Source organism: Prorops nasuta, unplaced genomic scaffold (genome assembly GCF_024137725.1).
Source record: "Prorops nasuta isolate Cenicafe-Biocafe unplaced genomic scaffold, Cenicafe_Pnas_1.2 PNAS00107, whole genome shotgun sequence".
NCBI classification, from domain to species: Eukaryota; Metazoa; Arthropoda; class Insecta; order Hymenoptera; family Bethylidae; genus Prorops; species Prorops nasuta.
In genome coordinates, this window is record NW_027116904.1 from 80447 (window position 1) to 104522 (window position 24076).

The 24076-nt window shown below is 34.6% G+C and overlaps 1 pseudogene; it reads right to left on the minus strand.

The window, feature by feature from the left end:
- Window positions 1-13744: 13744 nt before the first annotated feature.
- Window positions 13745-23772, minus strand: LOC136784957 (general transcription and DNA repair factor IIH helicase/translocase subunit XPB-like; annotated as a pseudogene).
- Window positions 23773-24076: the final 304 nt, after the last annotated feature.

Below are 24076 nucleotides of genomic sequence, written 5' to 3' on the forward strand. Positions count from 1 at the left end.
AAATAAAATGTGCATCATAACCTGATAAATTATGAAAAATTACTGGTATTACATGTGAATCTTTATAGTTTAAATTACAATTATTATGAGCAGGTCCCCTATATTTACCAGTTAAATGATCATGATCGCGAACACTTATTTGATCTGGATGAAACGGCTTTTTACATATATGACAGTTGGGTTCAGTATAATGCCTTGAATTTTCACTAATACTTAATTTATGCATAGGTATTACTGTTTTCAGTTTTTCACTCGCTATACTAGCCATTTTATCAAGCTCATGTACAAACCATTCAATACAATCAAGTCCTCGATATGATTTATAATTAGAAAGCGTTGAATCACGAACGCTTTTAAAATAATAACCTATACTAAATGGTATGTGTTTTTGATAAATACCAATATCGTCATCCGTTTGCTCAACTTTTTCAAGCAAGCACTCAATGTCAGCGTATATTACAAATGGCACCCTCTCGCTGTGCTTCATGTTATTGAAGGAAACCCAACGGTCCTTGTCAGGTAGCACATTTCTGATGTTTTTATTGAGTTGCGCACAACCACGTTCATGCGATTTTAGTTTCTCTTCATTGTGGAAATAGTGTAAGCAACTATAGGAGGGAAAAAGTAATATTAGAATATAGAAGCAGTTATTATATATATACACGGTGTCACAGCGACACTAGTCAAAAATTGAAGGGGTGATAAAGGAGGCAATAAGGAACGATTATTATTAATATATGTGTTATCTCAAACCTTTCAGCTCTTCTCTGCAGCCCTTCAAAGTTCCTACGTCGGTGAGCGCTTGAGTTAATAGTAGTATCAGGCGTCAGCTGACCGGTACAGTCCGACCAGGGCTGTAGTTGTTGCGGCAGACTCCTAGCTCCTGCTCCTCTCTGTTCATAAAAGGAACTTATAATAATTGTTCAATGTGTCTTCCGTTATTGGAGACACAAAGTTCATATCGCCTTCGTAAGGAATCGCGCACACGACCAAAAATTCCAGGCGTTTCGCGAACGGTTTCACAGGCAGCCACAATTCGTGCGAGCAGTTCTTCCTTGGTGTGAACGGGAGTTTGGTACACAAGAGCCTTTAAATGACCCCATAAGAAGAAATCTAATGGGGTAAGGTCTGGAGATCGTGGCGGCCAGGCAAACTCACTACCTCTGCCGATCCAACTGCGTGGAAATTTTTGCAACACGAATTGTACTGCACTTCGCGTAAAGTGAGCCGGTGCTCCGTCGCTTTGGAACCACATTATCTTTCGGATAGATAATGGGACGTTTTCCAAAAGCGTTGGTAACGACTCGCGTAAAAATGCTTCGTAATTCGCACCTGTTAATTGCGACGGTAATACGTACGGCCCGATTATGTCGTCACCAACTATACCTGCCCAAACATTAATGGAAAACCGATTTTGTACGTGTACGACAGCCGTAGCATGAGGGTTTTCCGAATTCCACACATGACTATTCCTTAACCCTTTAACGTTCAAAATGTCAAAATTTCTTGCACGTTTTCAAAGTGATTTTTTCCTATGTAATTGGCGTTGAAAAAATTCTTGAACCACATATTCTGATGTAAAATTGCATGCTCTTTCAGAATCCGTTGTCAGAATCATGATAAAACTCACAGGAAAAGAGATATGCTCGATTGAAACATAAAAAACACCTAAATATTCGAAAAAACAATTTTTAGGATTTTTTTTCGAAGTGTTACGGTCAAGATATCACCTTGCGACCGTGATCAAAGGTGATCATGGGAGTTGAAGCTTAACAGGGAATTTTTTTGTTGACCTTGAACCATCGCTTCTTTACAAAATGGCGGAAAAAACGAATTTTTTTTTTCAATCTTCATCAACATTTTTCTCGAAATCTATGGTCTTTAGAAAAAAATTCATAAAAACAAAAATGCCTTAGAATCGCTCGAGGAACATTCTCAAATTTTTTCAGAATTTTTTGAGACAATTTTTGATTTTCCGGGAAACTTATGAAATGGAATGTTCAAAAATGTCTCCAAAAATTCTGAAAAAATGTTAGGATGTTTCTCGAGTGCTTCTAAGACATTTTTGTTCTTATGAATTTTTTTCTAAAGTCCATAGATTTCGAGAAAAAAATTGATAAAGTTGAAAAAATAAAAATTCGTTTCGGCCGATGTTTTGAAAACCTATTGGTAAAAAAACGTTCTGTCTACGAAAACTCGGAAAAAATTTTACAATATTGCTCGAATGATTCTAACTTATTTTCATTCTTTTTTCAAAGACTTATAGATTCCGACAAAAATTTCATCCTTTATTTCCATTTCATTTCGGCAGATAAGCGTAATTTTTGGTCTCATGTATTCATGAATATTCGTCTTTTTTTGTTCTCTTCTTTCGTATTTTTGTACATACGGATGAGTGATAAATAAACGAAATCATTAATTTCATACATTATATCGCGGAAACGTGTAAGATCTTCTGAATATGAATCAGATTCTTCAGATAGTGATTCAGAACGCAACGTATTGATTCCGGATCCTGACTATTCAGGTTCCGATGATTCTGGTTCCGATTTTGATTCAGATTGCGAACATGAAATACCCAATATCACTTACAATAAAGCTCGTGCAAATTATTCTGAAAAACAAAATAAACTTGAAAAAGGTCATGAATTCACTTGGATTGAGGGTGAAAAGTTACACCCTGATTCTTGTGAAGATAAAGTATTATTGTCCGAATCGCAAAAAAAGAAAATACGTAGGAGCGAACCTTTTCAATTGTTTGAAACCTTTTTTTCTATTGAAATGAAAAAATATATTATTGATGCGTGTAAAGACAATGGTTATGATCTGAAATTGAAAGATCTTGATACTTTTATTGGAATAGTTATTTTTTCTACATTCAATCCCAGAAAATCACAGAGAGATTACTGGTCATCTGATCCGTATTTATCTAATGAAGTAGTTTCTTCTGCAATGTCTCGCCAACAATTTGAAATCACAAAATCTAAATTGAAGTTTTCAAAAAACAAAGACAAAGATTCAAATGATCGAGGATGGCGCGTTCGTTCTCTACTGAAACTTTTTCAAAATAACATCATGAAATTCGGAATATGGAGAACTGCTCTATCCGTTGATGAGATGATGGCCAAATCCTATGCAAAAACTGTTTTGAAACAATTTATTCGAGGAAAACCGATAAGATTTGGTTTGAAATTTTGGGGCTTGTGTACTTCGGACGGCTATCTACTGAATTTGGATCTTTATTGCGGCAAGAATTCTCAAATTGGAGATAAGTTATCTAAATGTGCTTTAGGTTCACGAGTAGTATTATATTTATTACAACCATTTTTTCAAATAATAAGTTATAACAAAATTTCTCAATTTCATCTGTACTTTGACAACTTCTTCACGAACATGGATTTGGTATTACATTTGAAGAAATTGCGTTTGAAATGCACTGGTACTATCAGAGATAATCGAGTCAAAGAAAAAAATGTGCTTGATAAGAAAGCTCCAAGAGGGACATATGTGGTGAAGCACGACGTAAACAGTGGCATAAATTTCATTACTATCATGGATTCGAAGCCCGTCTCAATAGCTTCAACTGCAGCAGGTGTCAATCCTCTATCTATTTCAAAAAGATACAGCGCAGAGGCTAAATCTAAAATTGAAATACCTTTTCCGCAAGCTTTTCACCTATATAACAAATTCATGGGAGGTATTGACCTGCATGACGGACATTGCAATGACATACTCCCAAGTATACGATCAAAAAAATGGACATGAGTAGTTTTTATGAGACTTATACAGGCGTCTATTACTAATTCTCTTGTAATTTTCAATGCTGCTAACGATGGAAAGAAAAAAGTTGGAATAAAAGAGTTCACTATTTCGATTGCCAAATACTACTTACAAAAAAGTAGTCGCAAAAGTAAAGCACATGGACGATCTAATAGTGACAAATTGAGGATTTGTTCGAATGAAAACTGTCCAATAAGAACAAGAATTTTCTGCAAAACATGTAATTTAAATATTTGCAATAAATGTTGGCTAAAAAGGCACACCTAAAAGTATGAATAAGTGAGAGGCAAGGGGACTCACGGGAAAAAAGCACCCTAAAGGAGACAGAATTTTACCACGTCCACGCCGTATTCTCTGGATAACGCTAAGAGTAAAAAAATCTTCCTAAAATTTGCACAGAAATCGTTTTTTACCAATAGGTTTTTAGAACATAGCGGCCGAAACGAATTTTTATTTTTTCAACTTTATCAATTTTTTTCTCGAAATCTATGGACTTTAGAAAAAAATTCATAAGAACAAAAATGTCTTAGAAGCACTCGAGAAACATCCTAACATTTTTTCAGAATTTTTGGAGACTTTTTTGAAAATTCCATTTCACAAGTTTCCCGGAAAATCAAAAATTGTCTCAAAAAATTCTGAAAAAATTTGAGAATGTTCCTCGAGCGATTCTAAGGCATTTTTGTTTTTATGAATTATTTTCTAAAGACCATAGATTTCAAGAAAAAAGTTGATGAAGATTGAAAAAAAAAATTCGTTTTTTCCGCCATTTTGTAAAGAAGCGATGGTTCAAGGTCAACAAAAAAATTCCCTGTTAAACTTCAACTCCCATGATCACCTTTGATCACGGTCGCAAGGTGATATCTTCACCGTAACACTTCGAAAAAAAATCCTAAAAATTTTTTTTCGAAAATTTAGGTGTTTTTTATGTTTCAATCGAGCATATCTCTTTTGCTGTGAGTTTTATCATGATTCTGGCAACGGATTCTGAAAGAGCATGCAATTTTACATCAGAATATGTGGTTCAAGAATTTTTTCAACGCCAATTACATAGGAAAAAATCACTTTGAAAGCGTGCAAGAAATTTTGACATTTTGGACGTTAATGGGTTAAATTAAAGAAGCCGTTGCGAGTAAAGCACGCTTCATCTGTGAAAAGTACGTAGCGCTAAAAGTCTGGATCTGTCGCACATTTTCTTAAAAATCGGGCACAAAATTGTTTACGCTTCACAAAGTCACTGCCACTTAAAAGCTGAACTTTTCTTAAATGATACGGGTGCAAGCCTTCTTCATTTAAGACACGCCAAACACTCATTCTGTCCGATTGTAGTTCGTACGCAAGAGCTCTAGTGCTGATTTCTGGCTCCTCGTTGACACGTTCGAGCACTGCTTCCTCAAATTCAACAGATCGCGTTGTACGATTAGAGGTTTCTGGAGCTCTTCGCTTCATCGATCCTGTTTCGCGTAATCTTTGTGCGATAGACAAAAATATTCTTCGATCTGGGTGCTTTCGGTTTGGGTAACGTTCTCGATAGATACGCGCGGCCTCCATTGAATTACCACAAGCCATCCCGTACACGAAATGCATATCAGCAAGTTCGGCAAATGAATATTCACCATCCATTTTTAATTCGCAATGGACGCTAAATTTTAGTTCAATGTTCTCGAAACGAAGACACGAATAATAATAGTGCTAGATTTTTAGCTTCTGCGTTAAAACAAAAGCCGTGCATTGCTATGTTTACATTTTTTCAACAAAATGCATAGATAGAGTTCTTACTAATTTGGCCACTAAAAAAATGTAAACATAGCAATGCACGGCTTTTGTTTTAACGCAGAAGCTAAAAATCTAGCACTATTATTATTCGTGTCTTCGTTTCGAGAACATTGAACTAAAATCTAGCGTCCATTGCGAATTAAAAATGGATGGTGATTATTCATTTGCCGAACTTGCTGATATGCATTTCGTGTACGGGATGGCTTGTGGTAATTCGATGGAGGCCGCGCGTATCTATCGAGAACGTTACCCAAACCGAAAGCACCCAGATCGAAGAATATTTTTGTCTATCGCACAAAGATTACGCGAAACAGGATCGGTGAAGCGAAGGGCTCCAGAAACCTCTAATCGTACAACGCGATCTGTTGAATTTGAGGAAGCAGTGCTCGAACGTGTCAACGAGGAGCCAGAAATCAGCACTAGAGCTCTTGCGTACGAACTACAATCGGACAGAATGAGTGTTTGGCGTGTCTTAAATGAAGAAGGCTTGCACCCGTATCATTTAAGAAAAGTTCAACTTTTAAGTGGCAGTGACTTTGTGAAGCGTAAACAATTTTGTGCCCGATTTTTAAGAAAATGTACGATAGATCCAGACTTTTCGCGCTACGTATTTTTCACAGATGAAGCGTGCTTTATTCGCAGCGGCTTCTTTAATTTAAGGAATAGTCATGTGTGGAATTCGGAAAACCCTCATGCTACTGCTGTCGTACACGTACAAAATCGGTTTTCCGTTAATGTTTGGGCAGGTATAGTTGGTGACGACATAATCGGGCCATACGTATTACCGTCGCGATTAACAGGTGCGAATTACGAAGCATTTTTACGCGAGTCGTTACCAACGCTTTTGGAAAACGTCCCATTATCTATCCGAAAGATAATGTGGTTCCAAAGCGACGGAGCACCGGCTCACTTTACGCGAAGTGCAGTACAATTCGTGTTGCAAAAATTTCCACGCAGTTGGATCGGCAGAGGTAGTGAGTTTGCCTGGCCGCCACGATCTCCAGACCTTACCCCATTAGATTTCTTCTTATGGGGTCATTTAAAGGCTCTTGTGTACCAAACTCCCGTTCACACCAAGGAAGAACTGCCCGCACGAATTGTGGCTGCCTGTGACCGTTCGCGAAACGCCTGGAATTTTTGGTCGTGTGCGCGATTCCTTACGAAGGCCATATGAACTTTGTGTCTCCAATAACGAAAGACACATTGAACAGTTATTATAAGTTCCTTTTATGAACAGAGTGGAGCAGGAGCTAGGAGTCTGCCGCAACAACTACAGCCCTGGTCGGACTGTACCGGTCAGCTGACGCCTGACACTACTATTAACTCAAGCGTTCACCGACGTAGGAACTTTGAAGGGCTGCAGAGAAGAGCTGAAAGGTTTGAGATAACACATATATTAATAATAATCGTTCCTTATTGACTCCTTTATCACCCCTTCAATTTTTGACTAGTGTCGCTGTGACACCGTGTATATATATACAGTAAAACATACCGATCACAAATAAGATGAGAGCGTTTTCCTCTAGTAAGCTGTCCATTTAGCAGTCTGGAAAGGTTCCTGATGCATATAAAATGTGCTGCTGCTCCTTGATTCTCGAGAAGAAGAAGAAGATTAGCGTGTCTGGTCCTCTTGCATTTTGTTAATTTTAGAGGTGCTATGATTGTATTCTCATTCATCTCAGTCTCTTCCACCATAGTAAAAATATTAATAGAGACATCATTATCTTCCTCAAATTTCGGAATCTGTTTTAATGTAGTCGGAAACGTTATACTTCTAACGTCGAAAACCGTTGTAAAATGAGGATATGAAGATTTTCGTTGTGGATGAGTATTCGGTTTTGCCGGATAGAGTGCAGCCGTTACAGCCCATGCAAAACATGTATTATCATCACTGTGTATGTTTATCACAGCCTGTTTATTCTTAATAGATTCTGGAAGCTTGATTGCTCAACCTATATGCAGCGGGTTATAATAATTTATATTTATAAATAAATTCAGAATTTTTTCCAACGCCCATCCACTATCACGCTCTTGAAACTCACTCAATTCTTTTAGAATTTTGTCCATTATATTTGTATTGTACCAATCACTAAAACTATCAGTTTTGTATAAAACTGCATTGCGGTTTGAGATATGTTTAATATCACTTATCTCTTTACAAATAAATTGTCCGTTAAAGATGCAATTTATCTTAACTGCGTTCACGTTATTAAACACTTTTTCTGTGTAGGTCTGTACTAAGTCTTTTGCACCTGTTAGAAAATCACGTGGTTCTATATAATTATAATTTACAACCATTCCGCTACATATTCGAGATTTAAATGAAGACTCGAGATCTTTCCAAATAAGCTTTCTCACTCCAATTGATTTCTTATTTTTTGCCGCATGCAGAAGTAGACGCTGGATAGTTGTTATTTCAGTCAGATTTTTGTGTACTGTATCGGGAGCTGCAGATCTATTAGCATCTCTTAAACTTCGAATATAATCACGACACTTGCGTACCCACTCATGATAATTATGCTGATTTCCTAAATCAGGATTCTTGAGAACATGATTCAAACAATAACTCTTATCCTTAGCTGCTCTAAGTAAAAGACACTGTATTTGTGCAATTTCTGCAACATTTTTCTGCAGCGTGCCTATAGGTGCGTTGCGATTAGAGATTCTGAGTTTATGAATATATTCACACCACCGCGTACCCACTCGCGATATTCTTCTTACCTTTTCAAAACTCTATTTCGTAGAGACATCTTTTGTTCTTTTCTTTGAGAGGACTAATCAGGAACTGAGCAAAAGTGGGTGGGAAACTGAGCTCTCTTCAGATAAAGGATCTCTGAAACACTTCAGGGGGTAAGAGAACATTGAGGACAGGTAACGACATGTTAGAAAATAGATGCAAGCGTTTTTCAGTTATACATATATTCCAGATTTTTGCTCATACATATATTTCATATAATAGACATTTTTTAAGGCACATACACCTTCATGATTCAAACATGCTGGAAGATGTGAATTATGCAAGCTATCTTCTAAATCAAAATCCCCCCACATAAAATTATCTACATTAGTTATTTCTAAATTACAAATATCTCTTAACCAATTTGTATTTTCAATTCCTTTCACAAAAATCTCATCCTCATCATCATAGATATACTTCCTTATAATATCTTTATATTTATAGTAGGGTGAGTAGCCATCCGCCCAATTTAAGCCGTGATAATTTAGAAAGAACCAGCTAAAAAGAAACATTATATTAAACAAAAATAATATATATTTTTTCTTTTTCATATACTTACTCTGTCCGCTTTCGCTCCTCTTCACTTAGCCATGCATATGAATAGGGAGGCGAAAATAAAATATGGAACACTTTTTGTTCTTGTACAAAAGCAAATTCTTTGATTAAAATGACTTATCCGTCAAATGGAATCCTTGAAAATCAACGAACGTTGGTGCCATTATGCCTACGTTTTTAATACTAAAATAATTCTATTTAAATATGCATGTTTCATGAAAATTTCCTCCTCTCTTCAAACTAATTGTTCTTCATCCCTCCTACTATCCTGTCGGAAATAGTTAGGCTACGTAAGGTAACTAACCATCGATTTCGAAGGTTGAAACAACCTTCCCTCAACTAGGGCCCCGTAGGATAACTAACCAACGGTACCATAGGGTGAAAATACCCCCTCCCTAACCAAACTCGGTCCCACTATAAGACCTTCCAACTGTGACATAGGGTGAAAAATACCCCCTCCCTAACCAAACTCGGTCCCACTATAAGACCTTCCAACTGTGATATAGGGTGAAAAATAACCCCTCTCTAACCAAACTCGGTCCCACTATAAGACCCTTTCCTTCCTCATCCCCACCACTACCATACTAAGAGGGTCTTATCCCCACCCATCCTCCTTCCACACCACAAAACAGCTTCCCCCACTCCCTGTCATCGGAACCGCATTACTCCTCTACTTTCATGATTTCAATATTTCGCATGTAATAGAGCATAAGATGTGTTACTTCGGGAAACTGAAAGCTGTATACCTAAAAAACATAGGCTACCATTGCATTAACTGGTATATATTTTACAGTTTATATTAATGAAAAGAATATATAAATGTCACTCGTTTATCAGGGAAATAGCCACAATGCAAAGGTGATAATGAGAGTAACAACTAAGAAAAAGGTGACATTAAAGGTAAATTTAGAAACAAATTTTTGAAATCGAAAGGCTTTAAGGTGATTTTGGGTATAAGATGTTGAAAATATAATTCAAACGGTCATTGAATCCTATGTTAAATGCATCCAAAAGTGTAATTATGATAAGATCTCATCATTGTAATATTTTGTATTTTATTTAATAGATTAATAAATTAATAACTCGAATTGAAAAGTTACATTATCGAACGATGACAACATTGGAAAATGTTTTGTAGATTGAATTAGTTAAAACAATTTTTTAGGTTTAATTCCTTTATCTCACAAAACGTTATAAGATCCCACAAAAAACAAGCTTCGCTTGTGAAAAAAGGACAGCAAGTACATAAGTCATATCTATCATGATTAATATATAATAATATAAAATATTTTAATTAAAAAAAATAGTGAAATCCAAATGTTAGGCCAGTATAAATTTTTACCATGGCGAAAATTGAAATTTGGGAAAAAGTAAATAGTAATACAAAAATTACTTGCAGGGCCTGTTGTATGCAGTCGTATTAAATAGCCACATTTATAACTTACGAGAAGCAACGCTTATATAGCAAGATAAGGACTTACACATGAATATTACGGGCCCGGCAAGTAATTTTCGTATTACTATTTACTTTTTTCCAAATTTCAATTTTCGGCATGGAAAAAATTTATACTTGCTTAACATTTGGATTTCACTATTTTTTTTAATTACAATATTTTATATTATTATATGTTAATCATGCTAGATACGACTTATGTACTTGCTGTCCTTTTTTTACAAGCGAAGCTTGTTTTTTGTGGGTAACATTATGTCACAATTATTTAAATGACTGAGCCACACAGAAATGCTTCATACACTGCAGGCCAAATGTTTAGGACCACTTGGTAAAATTGTGAAAAAGACAGGCTCTCCTTTAAGTGCGTGTAGTTTGGCAACCCTAAGAGACAGAACAAATTTAAGGATATCGTCGTGAAGCTTATTACATTCCGCATCCTACTGCATTAATTTGACCTAAGAAAATCTAATGGGTATCTGTATTCAAGGAGAGGAACATGACAAGATTTTCGACGTCTCTTTAATTATTGATATAAATTTTCAATTCCTTGCACCGCTCATAATAATTGTCTGAGGCATTTGAAATTCAAGTAGGTGAAAGCTTGAATCTTTAGCTTTCATGCAAGTCCAGAAACGTTTATAAATTCTTATTAGGTCCGCAATTATTACATCATTAATGAAGCAGTGTTCGGCCAGCATTTTTCCCGTAAAACATCTGCTCGCTGAGCTCTTGAAGTAAATTCAGGTCTGTATAAATTATGGGTGCAAAAAGGGGGAACCACGTTTAATTTTCCTTTCATTTGATTAACAACTTTTCTACGGTTTCAAATAAATTAATGCAATGCTTTAGTACAGATAACACATATTTATACTTTTATTGATTGAATTGGAACACCTAGTATTATTAATAATCAAAATAAAAAAATTTTAAGTGGTACCCGTTTGGCACCTATAATTTATACAGACCTGAATTTGCTTCGAGAGCTAGCGAGAAAATATTTTACGGAAAAAATGCTGGCCGAACACTGCTTCATTAATTATCAAATAACTGCGGACCAAATAACAATTTATATATGTTTTTGGTTTTAAATGAAAGCTTAAGTTTCAAGCTTTCACATACTTAAGTTTCAACTCTGTAAGACTATTACTATACCTGATGCAAGTCATTGAAATTGAGTATCCATATATAAAGAGACATAAAAAATTGTATGATATCTCTATTCCATCATATGGGCATCTATTGGATTTTTTTAGATCAAATCATTATGGTTGGATGCGGAATTTTATAAGCTTTCCAACGGTATTCTTAAATTTCTTTTAACTCCTAGGGCTGCTAAACCACTCGCAAATAAAGAAGAGCATGTCATTCTGACAATTTTGTCAGGTGGTCCTAAACTTTTGGCCTGCAGTGTATATTAATACTATTTCAATTATCGGTCTATAAGTACTTTTTTCCTTAATTGAAACTCATCAGAAACAGGATTTCAACTGTAACAAAAATAAAATAATCACAAAGCATATTTCCTTAAAAATGTACTATAATTTTCATGTTTTAATATTAATTAATACTTATCTGATATATTTTTCCTTCTCTGTTGTACGGGTAAAATGAGGGAAGTCTTCAGCATTCAATAAGCAACCACAAATTGTGAACAATGCTTTATTATTTCGATACATATTGTTTAAAAGTATAATTTCACAAAAGCAACTTATTTCGTTTTGATAAATAGCCATCTAATTTCGGTAACCATTCGCAACGTTTATCTAGGTGCAACTGCATATCTATTGATCCTCGATCAGGATGAATCCTGCCTCTCCACTCTGTCGCCGCCCAAGCCGCCGCCGAGGATATCCGAAGGGACACGAAGGGAGATAATCATACGCAATCTTTTGGATCCTGTACAGCCAAAGGGGACGCGGCGCGATAGCTTTACTCTCAGGCCAGGGACGTGCCACGACCTGCCGTTAGGCCTCCTCGTGCAACGTGGGATGCCAAAGCGAACAGAGCCAAACCCTCTCTGGGACCAAAGAACAGCCTCAGGGTGACAAGTCGCCCTTAACTGGGGGCCAGGAGCCACAGGATCGTTTTTTACGACCTTGCGCTGTAAGGGTTTCGCCAATACACGAGCGTCCACCTCCACCAACTTTACTTAACGTCATCTCTCTCTCCCTCCGCTCTACCCCTTATAACGCGCAACTTCAGGGAGAGGTTTTTCTCAATAAAATAAGCACAGTAAATGATCTTAATAAAATTGTCGCATATAATTCAATCTTCTCTGGGTGCTTATTTACAACTTTTACAGGAAACTATTTACACTGGCTTCTATCGCCAGGGCCTCTCCAGACAGCCTGTGCGGGAAATAACACAATAGGCCATCGTGTCGCGGAAATTCACAAAAATTCTATTAATTCTAAGCGGCGCTGCTACTAGTGCTTTTTGGCGTATTCGGTTTATTCAAATTTCTTTCTACAATTCTATTTCTTAGGGCGCCAGGCCCACCATGGGCCAACCGAATGGCCTTCTGTATGCGCAGAGCACTTTCCGCCGCTTTTCCCCGGCTTTCCCGTGATTCTAAGCTCTGTTTCCAGGGTCGCCCGAGTGCTGAACCCTCTGCTAGCCGATTTCCTTCTATATCGCGTCGGGACCGCACTTCTTAAAATTACGAGTCTCTTCCCGGCAGTGACACACACCGAGCAGGAGACAGATCCGCGCTAATGAAACAGATCGCCTACCTTAATTATTACCAGGCAATTCCTGTTCTTTTGTCTCGCCTTCGGTGCCTCTTTTCGCTTTCCCTCCTAGCGCTTTTCTTTTTCGGATACTCGCCGTACGTCTGTTATCAAAAGCTCTAGCGCCTTTTTCCTTTTCTGCACGGTTCGGTAGGCAATCCTTCGGCAGTCCCTTCGCACCTACGTCTCTCCTTCGTCTTCTGCGTCTCGCAACGGTGACGGTCCACCAGGCAGTGTCTCACGCCTACGTCTCTTTTTCTTGCCGGTTTTTTAGGTAGTTCCTTTCTCGCCGCGTGCTTGCGACGGCGCTACAGTCGGCTCGAAAGCTCTCGCGATATGACCAATCGCTCGCTAGGCGCGAGAATTCAAGATTCTTAACGTGACCAAAATCCCTTCTGGATTCTGTCACGTTACACCCTTTACAAACTTTATATATAACTATTGATCCATTCTTTACATCTTTTATTTATTATAATCCTTCCGTCTTATCCGCAATCGTTTTCCGAAAATATTATTTTTGTTTACGATTCAAAAATAAAGGTTAACCGCACCATTTGACAGTTTAATATTGAGGTTTTCATAACTTACAAAGAATATCGGAAAATAACAGAATATTACAATGTCAATAGTATATTTCTATCTATGAATTTATTACTCTGGAATCTAAACTTTCTCTCGGTAGAAATAATTTATTGTAAGCTTGCCTTACTGTAGAATTTATGCTCTAAACTTTTTAAAAATTGGATGCTTTTTTGCTACTGAAAAGCTGGCAGATTTTTTATATTCATAATAAATGGTATCATCAGCTCCGGAAACTGATGTCATATAACCAGCTTTTCATATGATTTAAAATACATAAATGGTAATGTAACATATGAAGTAAATATCGTATATTATAAGATAAATAAATGAATGTTATTAATTCATTTATTATACCGATCTGAGCCTTTCTCCAGGAATTCGTTCTTCGTCGGCGTCATTGTCACTTTGCTGATAACACTTGCTGTAGTAAATGACTTTATTCCTCTCTAATCTTATACATCAAATTTAACTCCTAAAAATTAATTATAATTAAAAACACTTTTTTTCCAGGCAAAACTATTTTAAAAACTTCGTAATGAAAAACAATACCTCATCCATTCCAGTTAGTTTTGTAATAACTATATAGGCGTAATCCTGATTCAATGAAAAACTTTGACGTTTTCGAGAAAAATTCCTTTTCCATATTATCATGCGATACCAATTTATAAAAGAATGCACTGTATTCTGCAGCAATTGCTCCTATAAAACGAAACAAAAATAAGGATTTTTTAATTTTCTAATTTATTTTACCAACTAAGTGTCAACCTTTCTTAGCTCGCAAAATTCTTCCCAAACGCTGTGCTTCTTATCTATAGGATCAAGTAACACGGTAGTGTTACGCGGCAAGTAATTAAAAAAATACGAGCTGCGCGACACTACTTACTTTTACGCGAAGATTGAACCAAACTATACCACTCGATTCTTCCGATGGATATATTTTCCGATCGGTTCATTTAATGAAAATTTTAATGAAACTTTCATGATATAAATCGATTATAAGCTTTCGAATGAGACTACAAACGTCTAAATCGGTACACTCAATGCTGAGATATCAAGATTGAGCAATTACGATTAGCTATTTTAGTTTCAGCTTTTCTTCTTCTTCCGACCGAAAATTGTTGTCTCGCTCGGAAGTCTCACTCTTTCATATTAGAAGCCTATCAACGGCATCTTCTGTCCTTCTCCACAACTCTTTCGATATAGTCCGAATGTGTTCGTGCTATAGGTGTGAAACAGATTTCAATATGGCCACAACGCAGGCGCGACGTATATCTAGTATCCATCGAAGTGTTCGTTTTGATAGTAAGATTCGCACGTGAGTTTTCCACGTGAATTCATAGTTAAAATTTGGATGCATAAATTATATGGCAGTGATCCAGAAAACAATTAGATAAGTATTGTTTTTTAAAACAAATATTTAAATATTTGAGCAATGGTACTTTGTGATTTCTTTGTTTTATAGGTTACAGGAAATAGAGTGACTAATAGAAAACCATGCGTTTATAAACGCTCATCACATTCCAATTAATAAAGTAATTGGTAACAAAATGATGCCAAAACAAGGAAAATAGTTGTGGTATAGTCTATAACCCTTAATACGCAGATTATTTAGGTTAGTTTCAATGCATCTTGAAGAACAAATTAAAAGTTAAATAACATTTTTCAATATCTGATTTTTATTTACTCAGTTTTAATATTAAATGTGTTTATCAATATTATTATTATAGTATGTGTTTTCAAAATTACAGATTGTGTTGGCAAAATGCAGAAAGCAGATGAACGAATGGCAGATCGAACAGATTACATATATAAAGGTATGCAGAAACAAGAATTAAACATACATTGATCTTTTGTGACTTATAATTTTAATGAGGTTAGAAGGTTATATTAATAAATATATGTTCTTTCATCATTTAAATTTGCCATAACTTGGTTTGTACGTATGTTTAAAAATTGAATCTAGATATTTTTATATATTTATATACGCAGTTATATACCAGCATATACTTCAAGCTTACTCAGGTTATTTAAATCAGATATAATGGATTACGATGGACAAATTAGAAGGTAAATAACATTTAACAATTAATATTTAGATTTAATTCAGTCTTAGTCTTTCTGTTATATATGTTAGTGAATATTATTATTGTTTCCTAAATAGCAGATTGTTTTGGAAATATGCAAGAAATAGTTGGAATAATCGAAGATCGATGAGAATGATATATATATATATATATATATATATATATATATAAAGGTAGACAGAAAGAATAATTTGACATACAGTAACTGTTTGTGACTAATTTCAATGAGGTTAGAAGGTGGTATTAACAAAATAAATCTTCTTTCATCATCTAAATTGGCCATAACTTGGTTTGTACGTATGTTTAAAAATTGAAAATCTATATAAGTACTTTTATATACTTATATGCAGTCATATACCATTAATATTTTAAACTATTGTTATTATATTCTTATAAAATGATTGGCAGGTAATATATTCTTCAAAAATGCAACAACAAGTATCGGAATGAAAAAATAAAATAGAAGTTATCAAATTGTATCCAAGAGCTGCCCCAGTAGCAAGATTGGTCGAGATGACGTCATTATGACCAGAAATCCAGTCATTTTTACATCATTTGAGCCAATTTTGCTACCGGGGTGATTATGTAAAGTATGAGCCATTTATGGATATTAGAAAATCATTCAATTCGACAATGCTACGGAGGATGATAAATTTGGATTTCGACTAAAAAGAGGCCTGGTATTTTACAGTGCGTAAGATCTATAAAATTGTAAGACAAAAATATTAAAATTTATAAATACATATTCATGTTTTTACAGATATATTTTTTTGTATTAATTTCAGATTATGTTGGAGAATTCTGTTTGGTATATGGTGATACATGATGCTTATCAATAAACTCTAATACAATAATATTGAGATACTTATTTCAATTTAATTTGTGACCTGCAGGTAGTGGAAATTTAAATATTATCACATTTTCGGTTCATAGCCTCTTGTATTGTTATTATATTCTTATAAAATGATTACCAGGCAATATATTCTTAAATAATGCAACAACAATCATCCGAATGGAAAAAAAGAGTAGAAATAATTTATATCCAGTAGCTGTATGTTGAGTATGAGCCATTTGTGGATATTATAAAATTATTCAATTATATTATGTTTGAGATGAGCTTTATGAAGCAAAGCAACAATTAAAAGGAAACTTATATTGTTTCATACGTACATATCCAATTTTAATTCAAACCAATTTTCTCTTAAGTAGCATTATTTATATAATAAATTTGTCTTATTTACAGGATATGTCGGAAAGAAGAAGGAGCATCTAGAATAGTGGAAAATTGGGTAAACTCTCAAATATTTGCATAAAGGTATGCAGAAAAAAATTTTAACATACGTAAACTGTTGGTGCCTATAATTATTGAAGATACAAGGTTTCAGTAATAAATAGATCTTTCATCATTTAAAATTGTCATTAATTGTTGTGTATGTATATTTAAATAGTCAGCTTGGGTACTATTATGTTTGAGATGAAGTTTCAGTAGCAAAGTAACAATTGAAAGGAAAATTGTATTATACGTATCCAATTTTAATTCAAACCAATTTTCTCTTAAATAGCATTTTTTTATATTATAAATTTATCTTATTTACAGGTTATCATAGAAAGAAGAAGGGGCATCTACAATGGTGGAAAATTGACTAAGGTGTCACATATTTGCGTGAAGATATGCAGATGAAACATTATAACTTACGAAAATTTTTTGTGACTAATTTTAATGAGGATAGAAGGTTGTAGTAATAAGTAGAACTTTCATCATCTAAATTTGTCATTAATTGCTGTATATGTAAATGATATTGATTAATACATAAGAGGAATAATGAAACGTGATTATATTTCTTCATACGCAAATGCAGTTATACAATGCATTGTAAATTGATATTCAATTAGAAGTGTACTATTTCGTATAGGAGCAGACAATGCTCTAATATCTTTTATTTTTGCTTACAGAAACTTTTGATAAATCTTTAGAGAATATTGATATTAGACAATATGCTGAAATCTAATTTGTTGGAAAGCGGCAGTATGATGCTGGTGATTTAATCACTGCTCTGTGTGATAAATTAAGTTGCTTGAATCGCGTTGTGCAACATTATCTAACAAAAACGGACAAATGTAGTACTTCATGTTGTCATACAGATATTACCCAATTTTATAATAATATTTTATTACTTACGCTATTTGATGGTATGAAGAGTTTGTTAATTCTGTTACGTTAGGCGCTGCGTCAGCAAAGCAGCGTGGCTCAAATGGCTTCCAAATATAATTGGATCAGGAGAGACACTGCTGAATTGCGTTAACAGAGCCGACGATACAATCGAAATGTCGGTCTTCGAGCGGCGAAAGATCGACAAGGTCAGCAGGATTCGTGGTATTTAAAATAGAAGAGAAAATGCCTCTTCATTAGAGTTCAGATGTGTGACTAGCAATTGGATTTCTAGTTTATCTTACGGTTCAATTGGTTGTGTGGTTCGCTGTGGTGGTCGTAAGATGTTGGCAAATTTCTGGACGGCAGTGATCGTTGTAAGATGGGGCTGGTTGTGTGGTTGCAATGGTCCTCGTAAAAGATTGTCGGTTTAAATCGTAGATGTTTATTTATAAAGTCGCGTTGACACGGGTTATAATTAATCTAATTCTTAAAATAACCAGCACTTCGTTGGCCGGGCAAAGAGAAGTGTTGAGCTATCTGCTCCGTAGGGCTCGGACGCGACTCGCGGCAGTGAGATGCACAGGATAACTGAAATTTGGTAGGTCGGTGCGGATTATAAATGCGAAAATTTTGGGGGAGGTGGTGCAAGACCTCCTGTGTCTCGCAACACCTTCCAGCCTGCGTCTCACTAGGTCGGGTCGTTGATCGTAGTCCGAGCATTGACGCACCCAGCTGGGAATTTCGGGTATCAGCATTTAGCAACGATCTCGAGCTTCGTGCTCCGCTAAGTGACCGGAAGTCCCGGTGTCGAAACAGCCAATTCAACACTTTTCTTATAATTTCTTATTTCTAGCTATTCTACTTATTACTAAAATAACCTATACTGGGGTTGGAAATACAGGGAACAGACCCTTACGTTACAATTCCCAAAAAATTATGCAAAAGTAATTCTTGGAGCACATGAAAGAAATAATTCAGAGCAACTTCTCTAAGTGGAAAAAAACTGTTGAATTCTTTGTGCAGTAATTGCATGAGTTCTTTAGAACTTCAGCAAAAAATTGCTAGTACAGTTACTATCAAAGTTCTGATTATTAAATTATCATTATATAATACCAAAACTGAAAATATAGAAAACGTTAAAGATTGGATTGTTCTTAAAAACTGAAACATTAAAGGTATACCTATTGAGAAATTAGAAAAGGGTGATAAAGTTTATAAAGCAAATTGTGCGATTTTCCATGACGGCAAGGATGCTGTAACTGGTCATTATACGTCTATGATACGCAAGGATAAATTATGGATATATGCGAACGATCATATCGTTCAAAAGAAAACATGGCCCAGAAATTCAAAAAGTACGTTTGTCATATTCTTTGAGGAAATTTAATTAATTCAATATTACGTTATTCGTATCTCTAACGGCTGCTTTTATAAATGTTGAAAGTTGTTATCATGGGTAAAAACATCTTAACATGTTCAACAATATTAGCACCACGGCTGCGTTTAAAACGCCATTTCACTAAATATTGGCCGCAATTATAGCGCCTTCGGCTGCAATATACAGGGCGTTTTTCTAACGGCGGCATATAGGAGATTCGTGTTAGTTGACTATAGCGCTCAGGATGATGGTTTCTGAGAACGGTGATTGGTCAATATCATGTAGTGCCAACATGAAATGGTCCGTTACCAATAGATGAATACGAAATATGAGACCCATTCGCCATTTTGGAGTGGAGAAGTGTTTACATGCTAGTTGTAGCAGAAAGAGGTGTGAAATGGAAAAATGTCAAATAGTGAGGTTACTAAAGTAAAAATGGAAAATAATGAATGGAAAGTAAGAATATTCCATTTCACACCACTTTCTGCTACAACTAGTATGTAAACACTTCTCCACTCCAAAATGGCGGATAGGTCTCATTTTTCTGATTCATCTATTGGTAACGGACCATTTCATGTTGGCACTATATGATATTGACCAATCAGCGCTCTCAGAAACCATCATCCTGAGCGCTATAGTCAACTAACACGAATCTCCTATATGCCGCCGTTAGAAAAACGCCCTGTATCTAGTGAGTAAACTATTTAAAAATATATGATTTCCACAATGAATTTCTATCATTATTAAATTATTTTCTCACTGAATATCGCGCAGTTTCAAATAAAATCTCGTAATACATATTTTTTGTGTAGAAAATAATTGTATCTTTCTTCATCAAAACTATTTATAACGAGTTGATAAGTAATTTTTCAATATATTATTTAAAATGTTGTACTTTTCCTTTTTTAATATTGTTAAATAAAATTGATTATTGTTAACAATATAATTATTTATATATTTCAATTTATATTCCCGTCCAATAAAATTTAATTATTAGAATACACATTCTTTCTTTAAGAGTTTCACTACATTTTGTATTATTTGCATAAAGAAATTCTTAAGATGTATCTTTGTCACAATACAAAAAGTTCTAAGATCCCCCAAAAAAACACTTTCGTGTAAAAAAAAGACGGCAAGTAATTGAAAGTGATTCCACTGAACAAAATAACCTATAAGACCAAACATTTTTTAAACTCAAATGTTACTTTAAAAATTTCTAGGTAAATATATTTCCACACATCAAACATCAATACTTTTACAATAAAAAATAATACATTAAAAACGAAATATTGCAGAAAAAGAATTTTAGACAAAAATATCTGAAAAAATACTTTACAGTTAAATATTTCAGAAAAGGAAGTAGTTCTTCTGGTTGCTTAATAAATATATCTGGCAACATAAAGCATGAAAATCAAATAAATTAGGCAAGTAAGTCAATCAATCGGCAACAAAAAGTATTGAGATCACATAAATTCAGGCAAGTAAATGAATGAATAATTAATTATTATATAATTTTTGTATACGTACACAGTGGGAAGTTGAATCGTGTGTGGTTTCAACTACAGTGTAGTATATCATTTTCCAAGTTAAATTACAGAGTAAAGCTAGCTGAACCACTCACGATTCAATTTCCTACTGTGTACTACTTGTCCGGACGGGCCGAAAAGTGTAAAGTATATTTGAGTCTTCATCAGTTGCACTTTGAACTATCATCTATAGTACACATTTGGCCCGTTCGGGCAAGTAGTACACAGTAGGAAATTGAATCGTGGGTGGTTCAGCTAGCTTTACTCTGTAATTTAACTTGGAAAATGATATAATACACTGTAGTTGAAACCACACACGATTCAACTTCCCACTGTGTAAGTATACAAAAATTATATAATAATTAATTATTCATTCATTTACTTGCCTGAATTTATGTGATCTCAATACTTTATGTTGCCGATTGATTGACTTACTTGCCTAATTTATTTGATTTTCATGCTTTATGTTGCCAGATATATTTATTAAGCAACCAGAAGAACTACTTCCTTTTCTGAAATATTTAACTGTAAAGTATTTTTTCAGATATTTTTGTCTAAAATTCTTTTTCTGCAATATTTCGTTTTTAATGTATTATTTTTTATTGTAAAAGTATTGATGTTTGATGTGTGGAAATATATTTACCTAGAAATTTTTAAAGTAACATTTGAGTTTAAAAAATGTTTGGTCTTATAGGTTATTTTGTTCAGTGGAATCACTTTCAATTACTTGCCGTCTTTTTTTTACACGAAAGTGTTTTTTTGGGGGATTCACCATACAATGATATTTGTATGAAAACATTGGCTTCTAGTAAATAAAAAGACGTACCTACTACTTTTCTTAAAAATATACTATTAACTTTAGTATTAAATTTATAATTCTGTAAAATTTGTATTCTTTTACTTTGACTAATAGGACCATAAATATAAGGTTTATTTAACTTTATTGCATAATGCTTTAAGGCAAAGACATTCTCAAAAAACAATTGATTTATCTCCCCTTCTTTTATGATATCGTATCAAATATTCACAGCATCGAAATTTATTTTGATTCATTACATAGTGCAGTAGTTTTTTGCTCATCTTTCCTTTATTCAGATACTCACTATAAAATTCGAGTGTCATAGGGCACCAAATTTCTGCACTCTGTACCCTTGCAATAAAACCTCCTTTTTGTAATTTCAACCAATAGGCTTCATAAAGTTTAAGTCCGATTCGAAAGTTAAGATCCATAATTTTATCACGTTCTCTTAATAATGTAACCATTAAACCTAATTAAGAATGGGGTTGGACAAGTTTTAGTACTCAATGGAGCATTTGTACAGGAATCGTATGCACTTCATCCAAGACCATAATACCCCATTGTTGTTCCTGCAACCATTGCATTGTTTGTTCAGCCTCCCAAAAACATTTTTGTGTATGTGTGATCATGGAATATGTTGTAACTAAAATACCACAGCCCATTGGCTTATCTTTTGCTTTGCTATTAAAACAACATATCATTGTTTCATCAGCAGTTGATCACAATTCAAATTTCTGTTTCCACTGGTCAATCGATACTCCAGAGTTGCATAAAACCAAAGCTCTTTTTCTGACTGTACAGCAAGCTACGACTCTTACTAAACTTTTTCCTTCACTACATGATATCACTATTACACCAGACCTTGCTAGACCATTTTCACATACCTTTCTCAAACTTCTCTCCTGATAAGGCCTTAAAACTGTTGATGTGTTGTGGTTGAATCGCTGATTCACGACAAACTTGAATTCTTTTGTATAATAAGGTTTATTGAGATTTGTTTACAATGTTTCTTCTTTATACAAGTTGATAACCAGAGCTATGAGCTAGTTAATAGTGTACTTTAGAGGCAAAGGATTGCCTAGAGAAGTCTAAGAGGCAGGAGGACTGAAGGTCCTAAAAGATTCGACTGGTTCCTCTTAGCTGTAGACTCGAACTGAACTTTGGGGCTGCACGTTTGGGGCTCTTACCCTCAAAGTGCAGCGTCAAATATTACCTTATATGGTAACATTTGCGGGTCCCAATGGTCAAATGCGTAATTGTTCTAGAACATTCGACTGCCGTCGAAGTGTATTTGCCACGTGTCGGGACTTAGCCTTGGCGACAGTGTGAACGAGCTGCGTCTGGCGCTTCGTATTACACTCAGGAATTTGTCGCTATTAGGAGTATTTCTCCTTTACAATGAGGCTATTGGTATTTTAGTATAACTATGATAGATTTAGATTTATTAATTATGTCTTCAAATGATAATAATATTAATAATATTAATTATATAATGCTTATTGTAGCAATGAGTTATGTATGTTTATTCTATGTACATAACAGATGGTTTTGAATTAATATTGATGTCAGGATTAACAGTATCATTTTGAAAATCATACTCTGCTAGTAAAAGATGCTCCAATTCTATACATCTCTTTTTTGGATTACTTCAATTTTCTCTTGATGTATTTCAAAACTAACAGTTTTGATTTTCGCATCTTCTTTATATATTTTACTATGAAAAGTGGTAACATTCTCTGGAACTGTAACTGGTTCCTCTGCTCATTCAGTAGTATCTTCTGGTGCTTGCATATTTTCAGGAAAACTGTTGAAGCATTTGGCACCAAACTATAAACCATAAAATAATGCCTTATATATAGCTTTGTTTTAATTAAATAAATTTTATTTACAATGTACTTACTTAAAAATATTTATGATTATTATGAGTGGTTGTAACAACGTCATTCTCTTCTCTGTTTCATCTACATTCATTCTTAATCTGTATTCTTGAGTAACAGAGCCTTTCAATAACCTTAAAAGTACCTCTGTATAGGGAGACTCAACAAAGTACTTGTTGTGTTTAAATACAAGCTTGACCTAAAATATGAATAAGTAAATGAACCATTAATTTTTATCTATATGCAATTTAAGGTTGCGTTCGGGAATGTACTGGCAGTACTGACAGTACTAGAAAGCTGTTCGGCAATCTATCACAGTAAACTTTCTCAGTACTAATATAATACATATGACGTCATATGATGTCATAATTCATAATACTTTTATACGTCATTTCCTGCTTTTGTTACTGCGACTCAGAAGGTAGTGTAAGGCCAGTAGGACGAGTATATTTTTAAAATTAAATCGAATTGTTCAAAAGTTAACATGGCGGACCAAAATATACAGTTAATTGATTCAGAGACAAATAAATGCTATAATATAATACTGAAGGGTGAAAATGCTGAAAAGGCGAGAAATGGTAAATATATTACTTGATTAATTTATGAAAAAATTTAACTTTATTTTTGTAATGTGTTCACATGTTCGCTCTA